The following is a 20,865-nucleotide window of genomic DNA, read 5'->3' on the forward strand; positions in this document are numbered from 1 at the left end:
AGTAGTTGTAACTCTTCCATAGTTGTGTTTTCATTTATTTTGTTGTGTATGATTGTGTTGATAGTTTTTATTGTTGTTTCGACTTGTGGGTTATTTGGTGGTCTATGCAAGAATGGTCTTATGTCTGTATTTGTGTCTTTGTATTCTATATATGTCAGCTGAAATTTTTCTTCTATATCTAACATGTGTGTCACTTCGTGTTCTATTTGTGCTTGTTCTGGTGGCTGTCGCAAGATTTCGATTTCCTCTGATTGTTTAATTGGTGCGTGTTGTTCTTTGTTTGTTTGTTCTGGGATTTATTATTATTATTATTATTATTATTATTATTATTATTATTTACATACAGACACAAGTACTTCCTACACACCACCTTTTAAATATTACAATAATAGAAATCCAATGGAATAGAAGGAGTTGTCAAGAAGAAACTTTTTCAGTTTATTTTCAAATTTTACTTTGCTGTCAAACATTTTATATCATTGGGTAAGCAATCAAAAACTTTAGTTGCAGCATTTTGTACCCTTTTGTGCTAAAGACAACTCAACTGGAGTAATGAATGTCACTTTTCCTTCTGGTATTGTAATTATGTACATTATTGTCCCTTTTGAACTGCAGAGGATTCATTAATAACAAACTTAATGAAGGAATAAATATAAAGTGAAGCAGTAGGTAGAATGCCCAACTCAAACAGATGTCAACAAGGTGATCACGGGTGAGCACCACACATTCTTACAAGAGGTCCTTAAACTACGGCGAATTCTTTAAAGATGAATTACCCCACAACGTTTTTCCATATGACACTGTTGACTGAAAATGCGCAAAATATGTCAACATACCGATTTCTCTCAGCCCAAGATTTGCGATTACACTATAAGCAAATGTGGCTGAATTAAGTAGTAGTTTTCAGAGTTCCAAAATGTGCTTTTTCCAGTCTAAATTCTCATCAATATAGAGAGAAAAAAGTTTTGAAATTTTCACCCTATTTATTATTTTCTCACCATGTGTTACACATACTATTTATGTAGTACCCACGTATGTACAGAACTGAATATGTTGTACATCACCTGACTTTGAAACTGGCTGGATAATGAAATAATTTATTATGGTGGTTAATGCTAGCAACTCCAAGAAGTTGTCTGTAGATTACACTGTTCTGTATAAGGACCTCGGCACAAAATTTTACTAAAATGCAGGGAGACCTACAGAGGATCAACACTATGCAGTGACAGCCAACTGACCCTAAAAATTCATAAAGGTAATTTATTTCACTAAATACGTGGAAAAACCAATTATTGTTTAATTATACTGTCGGTGAATAACCACTGGAAAACTTAGCAATTAGAAATTGCAGAACATTTATAAATACGAATATTTAAAATCTAACGACTGTATAAAACTAGGAGAAGTAGGGGCCAGATAGGTTATTGTGCCTTAGCTCCTGCCACTCAAATTCCAATCCTTGAAAGAACTCAACTGTATTCATGTGCTCCGGTTATAGAGTATACTGCAGGTGAGACGGTTCTGATGTGAAGCTATTATCCAACCGCTTTCAAAGTCAGGAAGTGAATGCCTTGCAATATGCACATGTGAAACTGTGCGTGACATGATAAGCTCTCTGAATGTGTCTGTTGATGGACATGTGCACGTCATCCTACTGAACTATGACCAGTTTGCCGTACACAGGGCACATCCGGATCTGCGCAACTTTTAACTGTTTGGACGCGCCTGCCAATTATTTCGAGGCGTTGCAAAATCATCGCGATAAAACCGGCAGTAAGAAAAATAATCTCAGCCCACAACCAACTTGCAAGTATCAGTATTTTGTTTTACACTTTAAATATCCCTTTCCGTCATATTAATTCCATATATCGACCGAGTATTATTATTATTATTATTATTATTATTATTATTATTATTTCAAACGCAGATTTCCGAAGTGGTACACCCTATTAACGGTACTTTAACGGACCAACCTCAGCGATCTAATCCAAAACCTTTAGTACCCAGGCACTGCGAAGCGACTTTCGTGCCGCGTTGTGGTGCACATTAAAACGAGGGGAAGTCAAAGAGTAAAGGGCCTATCGAGGAAAGAAATATTTATTCCAATGATGGAAAACTGAAACATGCATTTTTTTTTTACTTCTCTGCGCTTCAACGCACTTTGTCCAGCGTTTCATTCGGTAGCACGGCAGGGCATTAATGACTTCTGCATCGGCTGCAAATCGTCTTCCCCGGAGTTTCCTTCAATGGTCCAAATGTATGGAAATCGCTTGGAGCCAGGTCTGGACTGCATGGCGGGTGTTCTCTGTTTCGGCCATCTGTTTGGAATGTCGGCGAGCGCGGCATCTTGCTGTATGATAACACTTTTTCGCAGTTTTCCTCGATGTTTGGATCTGATTGCAGGTTTCAGTTTTCTTCGCAACACATCACAATAGTTATCACTGTTCACAGTTCGCCTCTTGCGGTAAAATTAACGGCTACCACTCCTTCCATGTCTCAGAATAGCGTTAACATAACCTTACCAGCTGATGGTTGACGTTTAAATACTCTTAACTTCTGGTGATGATGGGTGCTTCGAAACTATGCTCGCAGTATTACTTTCCGGTTCGTGATGGTGCACCCACGTTTCGTCAACAGCAATGATTTGCTGTAAAAATCCATCTCCTCGCCATGATAACGGGCCAAATGTTTACGACATATCCTCAACGACTTCCAAATTGTCCTGAGTTGCTGACGTCGATGGCCTGCCCGATCTTTCCTCGTCGCATGGAGAAGTTCTTCCTTGTCCTATTCGTAGATCTTGCTTCGCCATAAGCAGCTGTCACTATAATGCGCTTGTATTCGACGAATAATTTCTGCAAACAAACTGCGAGTCACTGCCTTCATTTCCTCCTTAGTGCATAACGACAATAGAGCTGCCATTTTTCACAGTCTGCTTCAATACGACGACTAATGCGGTTACAAGAGTGACAGTTATATAGAACTGTTACAGGCAACAATACTTCAGCACTATATACTAGCAGTATTAACAAGCCATACAGCGAGAAACTGCTAAAGTCCCTTTACTTTTTGACTTCCCCTCGTACATCTATTGACGAATGACGATGCGGTTCCTGAACTATCACGGGCAGCGTCACGTACACTTTACACTCTGAGTAGGGCATGCGGTAGTACTTTACGGAGTGGAGCAAGAAAAATAATATTGCGATCAGGAGAGCAAAAATAAACAGTTGCTCCACCCTCTCTGTCAGCTGATAACAGTGATGTATGCAGATGGAAGTTTCAGCACTGTGGAGGAAGAACTCTGAAATTTTGCAGAGATTATACTGGGAATTTACCATAAGCTCCCAACAAAAGAAAGGGAAATTTGAATTCAAATTATTCAGTTCGACACTGCTTAGAACCTGCTTCCCCTTTTGAATTACTTACAAGTCTTAATTTCATGTATAAAATCACACGTTATTGATTGCAAAAATTTCTGGTACTGTTTCCCTTACACGTAGCCTGTTTGAAACCACATACGAGTTGTGTGTATAAAATAACTGGACTGATACTGTCACAGAGCAACCACGCGTGCGCCAAAGATGAACGACCGATGGATGTATTCTCAGTTGGATGTGACTGTTATTGCGTTTTGCTGGAAAGAAATGTGCAACAAATTGTTAAGTTTCACATGGGATTTGGAAAAACTGCTACCGCAAATTGTCTCCTGCTAAAAGATGTGCATTGCGAAGACTGTTTATTAAGTATGCGAGTTTTTGAGTGGTTCAAACGTTTCCAAGTTCAACAGCTCACTGAAATATTCAGACCACTGGTTAAAATCTGTTCTCCACTAATAAAATTTCCTTCTTTAACTCTACAGAATACAGTACATGGTTAAAAGTCTTTCTTCAATTCCTGAACTCTCTTCTTGGTCATTATATTCTTCTTCTTCTAGCTCTACAACCCATTTCTTCTCTAATTTTTGTCTTTCGTTTTCTTCATGAAGTCTGCCGTATGAGCTTTTGTTGCCCTGTTTATCATTTTCTTTCTTGCATCATTCTCTCTGCCATCGCCTTTTTACAACCTTCAACAAACCATCCTGCCCTTTCCACCATTTCTTCTCTACCTCAATTTACTTCTGCAGTTCCTTGTAGAACATCTTTCACCATATTCCCCTTCAATGCTTTCCACAGCCCAGCTTTGTTTGGCTTCAAACTACTACTGCAGTTCTGTTTCATACTTTTCAGATACTCCCTTCTCTTTTAATTTGGATACATAGTATCTTCGTGGAGCTTCTCTCTTCGCTCTGGCTCTAAAGACAGCTATACTTTGTCTGTGTTTCACTCTTACCATATAATGATCCGAGTTGCAGGCAGCCTCCTGCAGCTATCAACTTCAACAATGTCAGACACATGTCTCATTTCGATTACTAAATGGTCAATTTAATTAAAAGTAGTGCCATCTGGTGAGCACCATGTGGCTTTCCTTATGTTCCTTCTTTGTAGTAACACTCTTCACTATCACTGCGCATTGCCCATCGCAAAGTCTGGAAGTCCCTGTCCGTTTTCATTCAGCATCTCATGCAGACTCATTTCCTACTGTTTCTCTAAAGGCTCCTTATCCCATTTTTGCATTGAATTCGCCTACCACTACAACATTTCAGCAGAGGTCATCAGGGGTGGAGGTGAATATATGACAAGATATGTCCAGCTGATAGTTGAAACCTGGGCAAAGGAAGTGATGCCAAACCAGTGGATCCTGACCATTTTTTACCAGATTGAAAAGGATAAAGCAAACTGTGAAAATTACCATGGTGTCACTTTATTCAGTGCTGTATACAATGCATTAGCCAAAGTCATTTGTATGAGACTTTCTTCACTTACAGAAGAAGTACTTTGAGACTACCACTGTGTTTTGATGGAGCAGATGAACAGATCTTCACTGTAAGGCAAATAATGGAAAAGTGTTATGAATGTAATATGGATAAACATCAGCTTTTTATAGACTTCGAACAGGCCTATAATAGTGTTAAAAGGAAAAAGATGTTATCAGGCCTAATGGAGATGGAATTCCCTTATAAACTAATCACCAGCATAAAATGACAAGTGGGAGGAAAACTCTAAAGAATTTGAGGTCAGCCAAGGGTTATGACAAGGTGATGTATTATCACACTACTCTTCAACATAGTGTTTGAGAGAGTGACAAGCTTGGGCAAAAGCCGTACTTATGGGGAAAACCCAGAAAGCTATGGGAGGACGAGCTACAGAAAGACTTTTGCCAGCTAGGAGTCCATGACAACTGGATCCAAAGTGCACAAGTTCACAGTCTATGGAGCAGCATTTTGAGTCAGCACATGATCTACAGGATGAATTTGAAAGTTTCAACAAGTTCAAGTAACTGATCAGCAAGATCAATTTCTGGGTGCAGGTGCACAGTCTGGAGTCGACATTTGCGCTTGTTCTGGTGGCTGTCTTAAGATTTCGTTTTCCTCTGATTGTTTAATTGATGCGTGTTGTTCTTTGTTTGTTTGTTCTGGGATGTTTGAGTCCATTACTGTATTTTCTTCTTCTTCTTCTTCTTCTTCTTCTTATTTTGTTCCAGTATTTGTTGTACTTGTTGTTTGATGTTTTCTAATTCTGACTGGGATATCCTGTTATTTTTGATTATTACACGGATCTGATCAGCTAGTTGTTGTTCTGTTAAAAATTTTAATTCTGGGTATCTGGTAATACATTGTGTGTATACTTGTGATCTGTATCCAGTTGTGTTGGTTCCCAAGTTTGTTGCTTGGTAATAACAGAACATGAGGTGCCGATTAACTTCATCTGACCATCTCATCCTCTGTCTCTGTTTTCCTTCTAGAGTGGTTGCAGGAAGCATATCCTGCAAAACACCTCTATTTGGATTTAAATCATTTTCCGTGTGGCTAGCAGTGTCGTTACCATTGTGGACGGGCATACGGTTCAAGCCTTGTCCCCAACCATGACAGCGCTTGCCCGAGGTTTCATTAGTTCTGTCCTGAACCAACTAATCACACTAAAAGGGGGGTTAGCCCTATTAGTGGTTTGTTCTTTTCATCGCCTTTTACGACTGGCAGAACGTACCGGAGCCCTATTCTTTTCCTGGGCCTCCACAGGGTTTATTATTATTATTATTATTATTATTATTATTATTATTATTGAGAAATTTAAATAAAATTTGGTGTTCTAATTTCTGTAATGGGCTGGAATGAAACCAATTGTAAATTTCCCTGAACCCGAAATCTAGGTTTTACAGGAAGCACTTCAGCTGCCTGCGATGCAGCATTGTAAGCTAAAAGACAAATGCACCAAATTAGTTGGATTTTATCATTATCTCTTCTGCATACAGCAGAAACTGAATTCCATATCCCACATAAATTGCTACCACTGTTCGTTCCCATCACCAGCATTTTATTTACATCTGTTGACAACTTTTGCGATTACAACTTAAGTGCTTCATACAAAATCACAGCCATTGATTTCTCAACCTCTAGTAACCCAAAAAAGTCTACAGCTATTGTCTCTTTTCCCATGCTGGACTATCTCACACAAATACATAGATAATCTGTGTCCTCCACAGTGGTGCTCTCATCTATAATTAATGAGTGGGGTTCATTACCACTGTCTTGCAATAAAACATGAAGCAAATATGGTGCAATAACGTTTGATGGGAGCACAGCATTTGGGTTTGAATTCTTAGTGTTTTCTTTAGTCACTTGATTAAGACTCCTAGGCGATCAAACATTTGTGAATGCCTAAAAAAACTGAGTTTTTGTATGTGTGTGCAAAGTATTGTGAAAATATCTCAAATAATAAAGTTATTGTAGAGCTTCGAAATCGCTTCAATCATTTGTAATAACTCTGTGTGTGCCTATACATATAATTCGCCAGCCCTAGCATTATATATGAAACAATCAGCCTGCCGGCTCCAAATAGGTAATACATGCAACACTAGATCGCACCATCACATAGATTTGTGACTTTCAAATCTGTCAACTCAGTGCAAGAAATTTGTATGTGGGACACATGTCCCGCCTGCCATGAAAGGATTTATTCAGTACTGATTGGGTTGGTGTACAAGTTCATAGTGTTTTCCCGTAAGTTTAATAAACACAACAGATTCAATTAACAGAGACTTTAGTCATCAATAATATATTCTCCTCTCCTATTTACAGCAGTTTCCCAATGCTGGGGTGTATGGTGACTTGTGGGGTATGTATGTAGTACTCTAAATACAACATAGTAGGGCAGTTCGTTGACATTCGACATTTGAGTTATGAGTCTCCTGTGCTGAGTATGAAGTAGGCTTATTTGTTGAGCCATAACACTCAAAATAGTGGGCTCATGACTCACTTTTACCCGATGTTAAGCAATTGTCCTTCAATGCCTTATTTCCAGTACTTGTGAACTTGATGATACTCTATGACAAATTAGTCCAAAATAAAAGATGTAACAGGCTATGGCAGTTTGAAAATGTCATCCGTGAATTATATCACCACCTTTCTCTCATACAGAAATAAAAAGAAATTCTCTTTAGATAAAGGTAATATAAACCATACACCAAAATATTCCCCCTCCTTTTTTACCATACTTAAACATTCTATGAAATATTAATAACACCCTTACCGCAGGAGGGTCATGTGTAATATGTATGTGACAAGCAATTATCTTAATAGTCAAAAGAATAAATGAAAGCTCACAATTTATTCCTTGAAAATGGCAAACCCTCCAACCCCCCTCCCCTCCAAAAACGTGACAGTGAGTGGCTAGTGGACAAAAACCACCGGCTATTTATTAAATAAAATCTGAACACTCCAAACGAGCAAATTTTGATGGCTGTCTTCGTACAAAAGGCCTATAAAAAACTAGTGAAGAGGATATTGTTATTATAGCAAGGCTTCCTGCTTACCACTCAACAATTAGTAAATATTGTCGCTAATAAACTTTCAAATACAGGTATTTTGTTTGTACAAATGGACCTCTGTGCCAGCAGCAGCCAAATTAAAAATCTGAAGTTTCCTTCCCCACCAATATTGTGAATCACCAACGTGAGAGATGGCAGTTTTCCCCACTTTCTCATCCACTAAAAGAACACAACCTCCCTATTTTGTGTGTGCTTCAAAATTGCTGCTGAACCATTCATTGCATGATTTTCAGAGTACAGTCTTTGCCCTTTGGAGTCCTCTTTCGGGTACTGCAGAAACAGTGGCACGTGGTTAGGCCTGAGGCATAGAAGAAATCAAAGTATAGCAATGCCTTTCATGATGAAATTAACAGCTGTCATCAAGTGAGGTTGCACTTTGAAGGAGCTTCCACTGGTGACTTTTTTTAGGTTACAGTTTATCTGTTATTTAGTTCTAAACAAATTGGTCATAACGTCATCATTGGATTTGAGAACTTTCTTGTACAGCTTTCCATAAAACAAAAAATGTTGGCACCAAACTGTAGTTCGACGAATTTTTTAAATAATGCTTTGTCACACAAGATCTTCCAAAAATTTGGGCTATTGCTTTGTAACACCCTAATCCTCTCCTCCCCCCCCCCCCACACACACACACACAAAAAAATCTTCTGTTACCCAAAATGGAAGGAAAGGCATTACAAAATTCTAGAAATGCTGTCCTATCAAAAAAGGACAGTTGAATACAATGAGTTGTGCCAATAATTCCCCACCATAATTAACATACGATACTGCATTTTTCTGCCAGAATAGATGCCCTGTGTGATGCATAGTAATAGTAAAGTTTTTTAATCTATGTGTGGAAAGCGGTCTACTGTAGCCTAACCATTAGCTTCATCAACTTTAGTTTATTATTCTGTCTTTCCAGGCTTATTTCTACATTCTACTAGACACCGCAACGCAAACGCAACACCGCAACGCAAACGCAACACCGCAACGCAAACGCAACACCGCAACGCAAACGCAACACCGCAACGCAAACGCAACACCGCAACGCAAACGCAACACCGCAACGCAAACGCAACACCGCAACGCAAACGCAACACCGCATGCAAAACCTAACCTACAGCTCTTTGACAGTGATCAGCAGATGAGAAACTTTTTCCTGGAATACTTTCTCAACTGCTCCAGAGTACTCTCAATGGTATTCAGCTCTCCATTATATATGCTGCATGTAACTGTGAGTGTCTTCAGAACATCAAATTTTGTAGAACTCCTTAAAAATCTGTACACGTTTTGAAAAATAGTTATGTCAATGTTCTGAAATATTATTGCGCACACATTCAAAAAAGGTAAGTGTGGTATTTATTCTACAAACGCCCATACTGAGCCTTCTAAAGTGGCCTCAGTGATTATCTACTCCAGACCTACATCATAATATTTTACACTTTCCAGTCACAATGTGACCACCTGTCAAGAGCTTGCATACCACCTTTCGCAGTGCAGATTAGCAGGAAGAGAGCGATTATGGTTGTGGCAGATACTGACAGGAATGTAGAGCCATACCAACTCCAGTGCTGTGGACAGCTGCTCTAAGTTTCTCAATTGGAGGTCAATGGCACAAACAGCCCAACTGATGTGGTCCCACGGTTTCTTGATTGGATTTAAACCTGGATAGTTTTAGTGACCAAGTGAGTACAATCAACTCATCCTAGTACTCTTTGAACCATCATGTACACTGTGAGCTGTGTGAAATGTTGTATTATCCTGCTAGCAGATGCCATCGTGCTGAGAAAAACAAACTGAACAAACTGTATGTAGAGGTAGAATGAACTTCAAGGATAGACGGATACTTGTTGATACATTGTGCCTTTCAGGATGATGATAAAGAGTGAATGCCACTAAAACATTCCTCAGTCCATAATGCTTCCGACTATTGCTTCACAGTGTTTGCTATCAGACGTTTCATGCTGTACACAACAACGTCTATCTGTTCAATAGAGCATAAAATGTGAGTCATCTGAAAAGGCACCTGCTGCCACACAGTGGATGTCCAGCTGCAGTACTGGAATGCAAATTCCAGCCATTATAGCAGAAGAACAGCAGTCAGCATGAGTGCATGAGCCAGCTGAGTGATGCAGAAGCCCATGCACATCAACGTTTGCTGAACAGTCATTGAGAAGACACTTTTAGTAGCCCCTTGTTTGATCTGGGCAGTCAGTTTCTCAACAGCTGCAGGTCTATTCACCCATACACCTCTCTGCACTCGTCGTTACCCCTGTTATCTATGGCTCATGGTGAACCACAGATGCCTCGATGCCGGTTTTGGATAGCGCCATTTTGCCATGCATGGCATATTTTAACCACGGCAACATGCAAACAGTTTACAAACTTAGCCTTTTTGGAAATGCTCCCACAATCGGTCCGAAAGCAAATGATAATGCTCTTTCGGACGTCAGATAAATGCTCTGTTTCCACATTATGTCTACGATTGCACTCTTTTTTTGCAGCCCCCCCCCCCCTCCACACTCACTCACTCACTCACTCACTCACTCACTCACTCTCTCTCTCTTCACTAGTACCGCCACCTGCTGTCCGAGTGATTATTGCACACTGACATCTAACACAGGCAGTAGTCACATTGTGATTGTAATGTATATTTACCATAATCAGTTCGAAAATTTACTATTTTCTCAAATTCAGTTTTGTGGATGTAAGACAGTTAGCAACCTCCTTAAGAAGCTTCTAAAATGTCCCTGCAAATGAGCCAGTGTATTAGGGAAAGAAACTTTCAAGCTTGCTACACAAACAGCATTTGACACTAACAGGCATGACACGACACCTCACCAGCTTCATCAGTTTACTCTGCTGTGTGTTGCAGAGTGGCTGCCTTTTTATGTTATTGTGGTCAGCCAGCCACATCCATCCGCTATATTGTTTTAGCTCCCTCATGATGAACTTTCAGTATTTCCAAATAGGATGTCTTGATGAAGCACAAACTGTATAGCAAGTCAGTTTCAGCTCTAACAAGTGCCTCTTGGAGAGGGGGGGAGGGGGAGAGAGAGAGAGAGAGAGAGAGAGAGAGAGAGAGAGAGAGAGAGAGAGAGGGGGGGGGGGGCGGGGCGGAACAAAAAACACCTGCCCTGTGATTGTTACCTGCACTTGACAAGGAACTGTAAAATTTTGAGTATGACCAATAAACAGCACTTTATGTTCCTTACTGTGGATATTAAGCTATTAATGGGTCATGTAAATGCAGTGCACCTTTGAATATTTCCTAACACGGACATGGACATGTTGGTATGGGCACACGACAGCAAGGTCTTTAGCACCCACGCAAAAACGGATCGAGACAAGTATCAGTAAAATACACGAAACAGGAAGATAAAACAGCACACAAAACACAGGAAACAAAAGTTGGACAACTATGAGTGTACCCGCACAGAACCACAGAACAAAGTATTGCGTCAGTAATAAAAGTGGTATAAGGAGCTAAAACAATATAGCAGATGGATGTGGCTGGCTGACCACAATAATATAAATCTGAAAAGCCAGCCTAAAAGTTTAGGCCAGAGTCCAGGCACATCACAAAACTTTAAAATCTTAGTTACACTCTGCTGATCATCAACTAAATTAAATCTTGCCGTAGTAAAAACCTATGTATTAGAGGGCAGTGCCCAATTCTAAGACGCGCGAGGGTCACTTCATCCCACCTGAGCAACTGGCAGAAGGAACGCCACGGCCTGGTTGTTGACTTCACGAACTACAGCTTATTGGCTGTCACCACCACCCATTCCTCATCCCACAACTGCATGCACTTCCTGTGTAGTGCAGAAATGGCAGCCTGCAAGGGAATAGGGCACTGTGGCACATCCTGTCCTCTGCAAGCCTCCTCGGCAGCCCGATCGGACTGTTCATTTCCCCATATCCCTACATGACCTGGCACCAAGCAGAATGACACCTGCTTACCCTGCTGTTGGAGCAAGTACAGTTGGTCATATCTCAGCTAGACCAACTCCTCAGCTGGGTACAAGTTCTGTAACACTTGTAAGGCACAAAGGGAATCTGAACGAACGACAAACCGTTTGCCCCGAATACGGCTCATCGGCTCCAGTGCCTTCAGGATAGTGCGGAGCTCTGCTGAGTAAACAGTATACTCATCAGGAAGGCGAATCCTGGTGACCTGGTCTGGAAACATGACAGCAGCCAAGGGAAATCCCTTGCTTGGAGCCATCAGTGCACACTATTGAATTCATCTAGTCTAAAACAAGTCTGGCCCTTTGGAGAAGCCAAGTTGGAAATCTGCTCCCACCACAATGTAAAACATGAAGACCAGCCACACCCATCTCTAGAAGTAATCCTGTGCACGAATCCCAAAGGGCCTCGTTGCCTGTTACGAGAAAGCTTTTCCAGTGGGGCTGAGCAACAGTATGGTAGGTGGGTGTGTATGGTGTAGACAGTGTTTTATACAGCTGTCGCCTGATGTTAAATGACGGTTCACCAGCTTCTGCACAGAGGCTGGGTATGTGGCTTGTTATGAATGCCTTAGTGGCCAATCGAATCCCTTCATGCTACACCAAGACCAACATCTTTAAATAAGAGGGTCTCGCAGATCCATACACCGTGCACCCATAATCGAGCCAAGATCGTACAAATGACCTGTAAACTGGAACAGACAAGTCCTGTCTGCTCCCCATGTAGTGTAACTAAGACATTTTAAAATACTTAAAGCCTTAAGTGATTTTTTTCCATCTCCAAGATGTGGTAACCACGTAAGCTTAGAGTCAAATATGAGGCCCAGAAGCCTCACTGTGTCTTTACAAGTAAAGGCAGGGTCCCTCATACGCAACTCAGGAAAGTTTACAATGGAACGAGAACAGTTAAAAAGAACAAACAGACTTCTCGGTGGAAAATTTAAAACCACTCTTCTGCACTCATTTATGAAAACGTCGCAGAGTTAGTTGCAACTGACATGTTGTCATTGCAAGGCTTGAAGAAGAGCAAAACAGAAATATCCACAAACAAGCACAGGACAGGACCTTTTCACTACAGACGTAATTCTATTAATAGCTATGGCAAAGACAGTTAAAATGCTACCTTGAGGGACACTGTTCTGCTCAAAGTGATCAGACAGGACACCACCAACTTGGTATCTAAAATATAGTGGCGAAAGGAAAGACTGAATAAAAATGGGAAAACAACTGCAAAAACCAAATACGTGAAGCCGCTCCAGCATAAAATGCCGCCAAGTAGTATCGTAGGCCTTCTCGATGTCAAAAAATATACCTAGAAGTTTGATGCTGGCATAGGACAGCCTGTCGTGTAGCCGCCTCTGGGAGGGCAAGGTTATCAAAGATGGAGCGATATCTCCTGAGCCCACATTGAAAGCGACTATGGAGTTGTCTGGATATTAAGATCCAGACAAGGTGGTAGCTGACCATCCACTTCAAGGTCTTCCACATGCAGCTAGTGAGGGCAACACTATGGTAACTACTCAGGCATGTATGGTCTTTCCCAGGTGTTAAAAGAGAAATTCACACCCCGAGTCAGGAAAGTGACCTGATGCCCAAATGGGATCAAAAAGTGCGAGGAGAATATCTTTGTTTCGCTTTATGAGACACCACAGCACACTAATGGATCCTGTCGTGACCAGGGGATGCATCACGAGCCACAGACACTGAAGAATCCAGCTTTCACACGGAAAATGGGCAGTTGTAACCTTCATCAGAGGTGGACCGGACGTCCAATAACACCTCTCGGCAACTACTCTATGGTGCTGGAAACCTGGATCCTGACTGGCTGTTGCAGTAACTGTAGCAAAATACACCACCATAGTATGGGCAATGATTGGTTGGTTGGTTGGTTGGTTTAAAAGTGGGGTGGGGGGGGGCCAAACTACTAGGTCATTGGTCCCTTGTTCTGATAGAAACAATGCCACAAGGGTGAGAGTAAGACAATGAGACTTACAACACAAAACAGAATGAAAGGAAAAACCACAACAATGACTGAAGGGCAACAAACACTTAAATAGACAAAACGGGACAAGAAAACCACGAAGATGCAAGAAACAGGTAGAAGAGGTTAAAACAAGAAAGCAGGTTACCATGGCTGGCTGACCATGAGGATAAAAAGGAAAAGCCAGCCACTCTGCAACATATTAAAACCTCCACCCTGAAAGCACTAGGGTGGAGGACACACAGGGACAAACGGCATGTGCTACAACTTAGAGCAAACGATAAAACTCACTTTCACGAATAAAACGCGGAACTAAAGATGCTGTTGAGGCACTCTCACCTAACACTGAAGGTAGGGTGCTGGAAAAGTTAAAAGTCCATTGCAGAGCAACTAAATGTGGGCAGTCCAGCAACAGATGGACGACCATCATTTGTGAGCCACAGTGACATCAAGGTGGGTCCTCACAACGGAGGAGGTAACCATGTGTCAGCCACGTATGGCCAATGCCGAGTCGACAGAGAACCACAGACTCCCCGCAAGAGGCACGCAGGGAGGTGAACCACACAGTCATAGTTTCCTTAATGGCACGCAGCTTCTTGTGCGTACTGAGGTTATGCCATTCTGTCTCCCAAAGCCGAAAAACATTGCAGCCTAATACTGAACACAGGTCAGTGTCAGAGTAGCTGATTTCCATAAGCAGTTACTGCGTAGCCTGTTTGGCCAGCCTGTCAGTAAGCTTGTTGCCTGGGATTCCAGACAAACATTACTGATTGACTGAACTGTTCCAGAGCATAGATGGACTCCTGGATGGTCGCTATCAAAGGATGACGAGGGTAGCACTGGTCGATAGTTCGTAGGATGCTGAAGGAGTCAATACACAGGAGAAATGACTCGCCTGGGCATGAGGGGACGTGCTCAAGAGCACGAGATATGGCCGCCAGCTCTGCAGGGAAAACACTGCAGCCATCTGTCAAGAAGTGCTGTTCTGTATGTCCTCCATGAACATAGGCAAAGCCAATGTGACCAGCAGCCACCAATGTAAACCACTTCATGGAACCGGTATACGTCAAGAATCCAGAGGAAGTGACAGCGGAGGGTTGCAGCGTTAACAGAGTCCTTAGGGCCATATTTAAGGTCCAGGCGAAGCCGCGGTTTAGGTGTACACCATGGAGGTGTTCATGAATGAACCTCATGTATAGGTGGTAAAGACAAGGACTCTAGTTCAGAGAGAAGAGATCAGACACAAACTGCAATTGTTGGTTGGTTGCATTAAAAAGAGAGGGAAAGGGAGCAAACTATGAGGTCATCAGTCCCTTGTTCTGAATAAAACAATGCCACAAGTGTGAGAATGAAACAAACGAGACTGACAACTCAAACCGGAATTAAAGGAAAATTCACAAGAACGATTAAAGGGCAACAAACATGTTGAGGACACAGAGGCATGAAGGACATGCGCTAAAACTTAGATCAAATTATAAAACCTGCCCTCATGAATAAAACTTAAAACTAAATCAGCCGATGATGAGTTGTCAGATAAAATTAGCAGCAACGAGTTCACCGCTGGGCAGTCAAACTGGGACAGTGCACCAGAATATAGGCCACTGTCAACTGGGTGCCGCACTGACACTTAGACGGGTCTTCATGGCGCAGGAGGTAACCATGGATCACCCAAGTGTGGCCAATGTGGAGCCGGCAGAGGACAACTGATTCCCTGCAAGAGGCCTGCATGGAAGTCTTCCACACATTCGTGGTCTCCTTAATGACACACAGTTTGTTGTGTGTACTATCATGCCATTACGTCTCCCAAAGTCAAAAAACCCTACGGCGTAAATCAGAACGCAGGTCAGGTTCAGAGATGCCCATCTCCAGAAGCGGTTTCCGTGTAGCCTGTTTGGCCAGCCTGTCAGCAAGTTCGTTGCCTGGGATACTGCCGTGTCCTGGGGTCCACACAAACACTCAACGACGGGACCAGTCCAAGGTGTAGATGGACTCCCGGATGGACACTACCAAAGTATGGCGATGGTAGCAATGGTCGATAGCTTTTAGGCTGCTCAAGGAGTCAGTACACAGAAGAAACGATTCCCCAGGGCATGAATGGACATACTGAAGTGCACGAGAGATGGCCACCAGTTCTGCAATGAATACACTGCAGCCATTGGGCACTGGATGTTGTTAAAAATGGCCTCTGTGGATGTAGGCAAAGCCATCTTGGCCATCAGTCATTAAGCCGTCAGTGTAAACCACTTCAGAGCCCTGGAACACGTCAAGAAAGGAGAGGAAGTGACAGCGGAGAGCAGCAGGATTAACTGAGTCCTTAGGGTCATGCGAAAGGTCCAGACAAATCTGCAGCCTAGATGTACACCATGGAGATGTATCTGGAGGGACCTGGATGGGTGATGGTAAAGGGAAGGACTCCAGTTCAGACAGAAGGGATCGCACGCGAAACGTCATTAGCCCTGACCTGGGCCGCTGATATGGGAGATGAACTGCCGTGGGTGGAAAAAGGAAACGGTAATTCGGATGCTCAGGAGAACTACGAATGTGTGCAACGTAACTAGCAAGCAGTTGTGTACGTCGGATCCGCAATGGAGGGACTCCGGCCTCTACCAGGACACTCGTCACTGGACTCACTCTAAAAGACCCGTTGCTAGGTGAACGCTACAGTGGTGCACTGGGTCGAATACATGCAACACTGAGGGTGCTGCCGAACCATAAACCAGACTCCCATAGTGAAGGTGGGATGGAACAAGGGCTTTGTAGAGCTGCAGCAGAGTAGAGCAATCTGCACCCCAGTTGGTGTTGCTCCGGCAGCAGAGGGCATTGAGGTGCTGCAAGCACTTCCACATAAGCTGACAAAGGTGAGGTAGCCAAGTCAATTGGGTGGCGAAAACCAGTCCTAAGAATCGATATGTCTCCACTACAGTGAGTGGACTATCATAAAGGTAAAGTTCTGGCTCCGGATGAATGGTGCGATGGCGACAGAAGTGCATGACTTCTTGACTTAGCGGCCGAAAACTGGAAACCGTAGGCGGGAGCCCATGACTGCACCTTGTGGATGACTCCCTGTAGATGCCACTCAGCAATGCCAGTACTGGTGGAGCAGTACAAAATACAGAAGTCATCTGCATACAGAGAGGGTAAGATGGATGGGCCTACACCTGCTGCTAGACTGTTAATGGCCACTAAAAATAGTAATATACTCAATACAGAGCCCTGCAGGACCCCATTCTCCTGGATATGGAGGGAAATATGGCAGGCACCAACTTGGACATGAAAGTATGGAGCAACAGGAAATTCTGGATAAAAATTGGGAGCGAGCCTCTGAGACCCCACCAGTATAATGTGGCAAGGATATGATGTTGCAAGGTGGTGTCATACGCTTTGCATAGATCAAAAAAAAAAACTGCAACAAGGTGTTGGCATCTGGAAAAGGCTGTTCGGATGGCAGACTCGAGGGACACAAGGTTATCAGTGGTAGAGCGACCCTGGCAGAAGCCGGCCTGACATGGAGCCAGTAGGCCACATGACTTCAGGACCCGACCCAACCCAACCACTGACACACCATACATTCCAGCACCTTACAAAGAATGTTGTTGAGGCTGATGGGCCAATAGCCATCCACTTCAAGCGGGTTTTTACCGGGACACAATGGTGCTCTCCTGCCATTGCAATAGAAAGACGCCGAAACACCAGATCTGGTTGAGGACGACGAGGAGATGGTGCTTGTAGTCAGACGAGAAATGTTTAATCGTCTGACTGTGGATCCGATTCGGCCCAGGAACTGTGTCTGGGCAATGTGCAAGTGCGCTGAGGATCTCCCACTCTGTAAATGGAGCGTTATAGGGTCCACTGTGGCGTGTAGTGCACGAGGGGAATTTCCTTTCCATCCACCGTTTGTGGGTGCGAATGCCTGGGGGAGTAGTTCTCCGATGCAGAGGCTTAAGCATAGTGCTCAGCAATTGCGTTTGCGTCAGTACATAACTCACCATTTATGTTAATGCTAGGGACAGCTGTTGGGGTCTGGTACCCAAAAAGACATCTGATCTTTGTTCAGACTTGGGAAGGTGACGTATGGTACCCAATGGTTGACACGTACCTCTCCCAACACTCCTGCTTAGGCAACTGATGACCTCAGAAGTTAAGTCGCATAGTGCTCAGAGCCATTTGAACACTCCTGCTTCCATCACTTTATAAACTGGCGCACACAGGCACAGAGCCGCTTAAAGGCTATCAGATGCTCTAGGGAAAGGTGCCGCTTATGTCACTGCAGAGTTCACCGACACTAATTGCCTCAGCGACTTCCGGCAACCACCAAAGGACTGTCTTGCCGGGTGCACCCTAAAGAGTGAGGGAACGCGTTTTCTGCTGCAGAAATGATTGTGGTAGTCACCTGCTCAACCATCACACTGATGTTACCATGTGGGGGAGAATCAATGGTGACATCAGAGGTGAAAGTTTCCCAGTCCGCCTTGTTTAAAGCCCATCTGGACAGGTGTCCATGGGCCTGACGCCGGGGCCGTGACAGGAAGATGTGGAAGTGGTCACTACCACACAGGTCATCATGTGCTCTCCAGTGGCTAGATGGGAGTGGCTAGATGGGAGAAGTCCTGGGCTGCAAATTGATAAATCAATGGATGAGTAACTACCTTAAGCCACACTGAAATATGTGATGGCCCCAGTATTTAAGAGACAGATCGAGACGTGACAGTAAATTTTCAACATCTCTTCCTCGGCCAGTAAGCATGGTACCACCCCACAAAGGGGTTATGGGCATTAAAATCTCCCGAAAGTAGGAAAAGTTTAGGGAGTTTATCAATCCGTGCAGCTAATATATTGAGGGATACTGCACCATCTGGAGGAAGATATACACTGCAGACCGTTATTTCCCGTGTCGTCTATTCTGACAGCCACAGCTTCAAGAGGGGTTCGAAGGGGCACGGTTCACTACAGACTGTGTTAGGACATAAACGCAAACTCCACCTGACACTATTATAGTTGTTACAGTTCCTGTAATACCCCTTATAGCTGCAGAAGACAGGTGTCCGCATTGCCGGGAACCAGGTTTTCTGGAGGGCAATGCAGAAAGCAGGTGTGAAGCTTAACAGTTGCCGTAACTCAACAAGGTGGTGGAAAAAACCACCGCAATTCCACTGGAGGACGACATCATCATGAGACTGGGAAGGCATGGAACATTCAATGAGGCAGTTTCCACCTCTGGTTCACCTGCTGCCACCAACTTTTTGCCTAAGCAACCTATATCCATTGTGTCCGAGTGTCCAGCGAGATACAGGTCCTCAGCGGACGCCAGAATCTCCACCCCATCCTCAGATGCAGAGCTTGTAGGTAGCAGTGATGTGGGTGCCACAGGTCCTTAGCGGACGCCAGAATCTCCACCCCATCCTCAGATGCAGAGCTTGTAGGTAGCAGTGATGTGGGTGCCCTGCAAGTTCCTTGTTCTTGGGGGTCTTTTTCAATTTCTCGCACTGTTCCTTGGGTTTCCCTGGCTGGGTGGACAACATTGAATCAGTCTCCGAAACTGAGGATGATTGTGAAGCTCTACGACCAGCTGCTTTTGGGCACTTGAGCCACTGGCAGGCGTCATCTTTCCCATTAGCAGAAATCTGGGAAGGAAGTCACCGAAGGGACCCCTTTCTGGTGAGATAAACTGAAGAAGCCTTACACTTCTCTGGCTGAGAAGTGGGGACTGGTGTCCCCAATGGTTGGGGGAGGGGGGGGGGGGTGCAGTGCTCCCGAGGTAGGTTGTGCAGGAGCAACAGCAGGGCAGGGGGGGGGGGGGGAATGGCCCCCCACCATGAAGGGGGCAGGTGTAGCCTTCCGGCTCTGAGAGCTGACTGGAATTTGACGAACTGATGGGGCTACAACTTTTCTCGTAGCAGTGGCATATCGTGAGGTCACAGCCACAGGATGTAGGCACTCACATTGTCTCTTAACCTCAGTGTAGGTCAGACGGTCCAGGGTCTTGTATTCCACGCTTTTCCTCTCTTTCTGTAAAATCCTGCAGTCTGGCGAGCAAGGTGAATGATGCTCTCCACAGTGGACACAGATGGGAGGTGGGGCACATGGAATATTGGGATGTGATAGATGTCCACAATCTCGACATGTGACACTAAGTACAGCAGGAAGACATATGGCCGAACTTACAGCACTTTAAGCACTGCATCGGGCGAGTGATATAGGGCTTTAAATCACAGTGGTAGACCATCACCTTGACATTCTCAGGTAAGGTTTCACCTTTAAGGCCAAGATGAAGGCACCAGTGGCAACCCGATTATCCCTTGGACCCTGACGAACGCACTGCATGAAACGATCACCTCACTGCTCTAAATTGGCATGCAGGTCGTTGTCAGACTACAAAAGAAGGTCCCTGTGGAATATAATACCCTGGACGATATTTAAGCTCTTATGTGGCATAATGGTAACAGAAACATCTCCCAACTTGTTACAAGCGAGTAAAGTCAGTGACTGGGCCGAGGATGCTGTTTTTATCAAGACTGACCCAGATCGAATTTTGGACAAGCCCTCCACCTCCCCATACTTGTCCTCTAAATGCTCAACAAAAAACTGTGGCTCCATCAAAACAAAGGAGTCCCCATCAGTTCTTGTACATGTGAGGTATCGGGGCGAATACGTTTCACTGCCATCCTTAGCCTGGCGTTCCTCCCATGGTGTGTGGCCAGGGAGGGTAACGATTTAGGTTCACACTTCCTTGCATTGTACTGAGACTTGGAACGCTTAGAGACTTCTGGTGTCACCAGTAAGTGATGACTTGGTACACTTTATCGCGCATCATCCGCCCTGATGCTACCCACTCTGACCAGGGGTCCTCCCCACGGGCGCCACCCAGCCGCAGCAAAGGCCACCTGGCAGGATGGCCATTGTCGGGAGTCACGATGCCCCAGGGTGACAGGCATCTACTCCTTGGCATACATGGGGAATTAACGGCGCAGGCATCAACAGAGCAATCCCTGTTTTGTCAGAGGGCTACAA

General features: G+C 43.9%; 1 protein-coding gene across 4 annotated transcripts in view; it reads right to left on the reverse strand.

Moving 5' to 3' along the window:
- The window catches only part of LOC126248179 (adiponectin receptor protein), a 72,412-nt gene that overhangs the window by 40,148 nt on the left and 11,399 nt on the right, over positions 1-20,865 (reverse strand). Inside the window, exon 1 of one of the 4 annotated variants that reach the window (XM_049948953.1) lies at positions 1,974-2,014. The exons of the other annotated variants lie outside the window; for them this stretch is intronic. The gene's annotated coding sequence lies outside the window, so the exon portion shown is untranslated. Of the gene's footprint in view, positions 1-1,973; positions 2,015-20,865 lie in introns of those variants that run through there. 4 annotated transcript variants of the gene reach the window in all.

The sequence above is a fragment of the Schistocerca nitens genome, chromosome 3 (assembly GCF_023898315.1).
Source record: "Schistocerca nitens isolate TAMUIC-IGC-003100 chromosome 3, iqSchNite1.1, whole genome shotgun sequence".
NCBI classification, from domain to species: Eukaryota; Metazoa; Arthropoda; class Insecta; order Orthoptera; family Acrididae; genus Schistocerca; species Schistocerca nitens.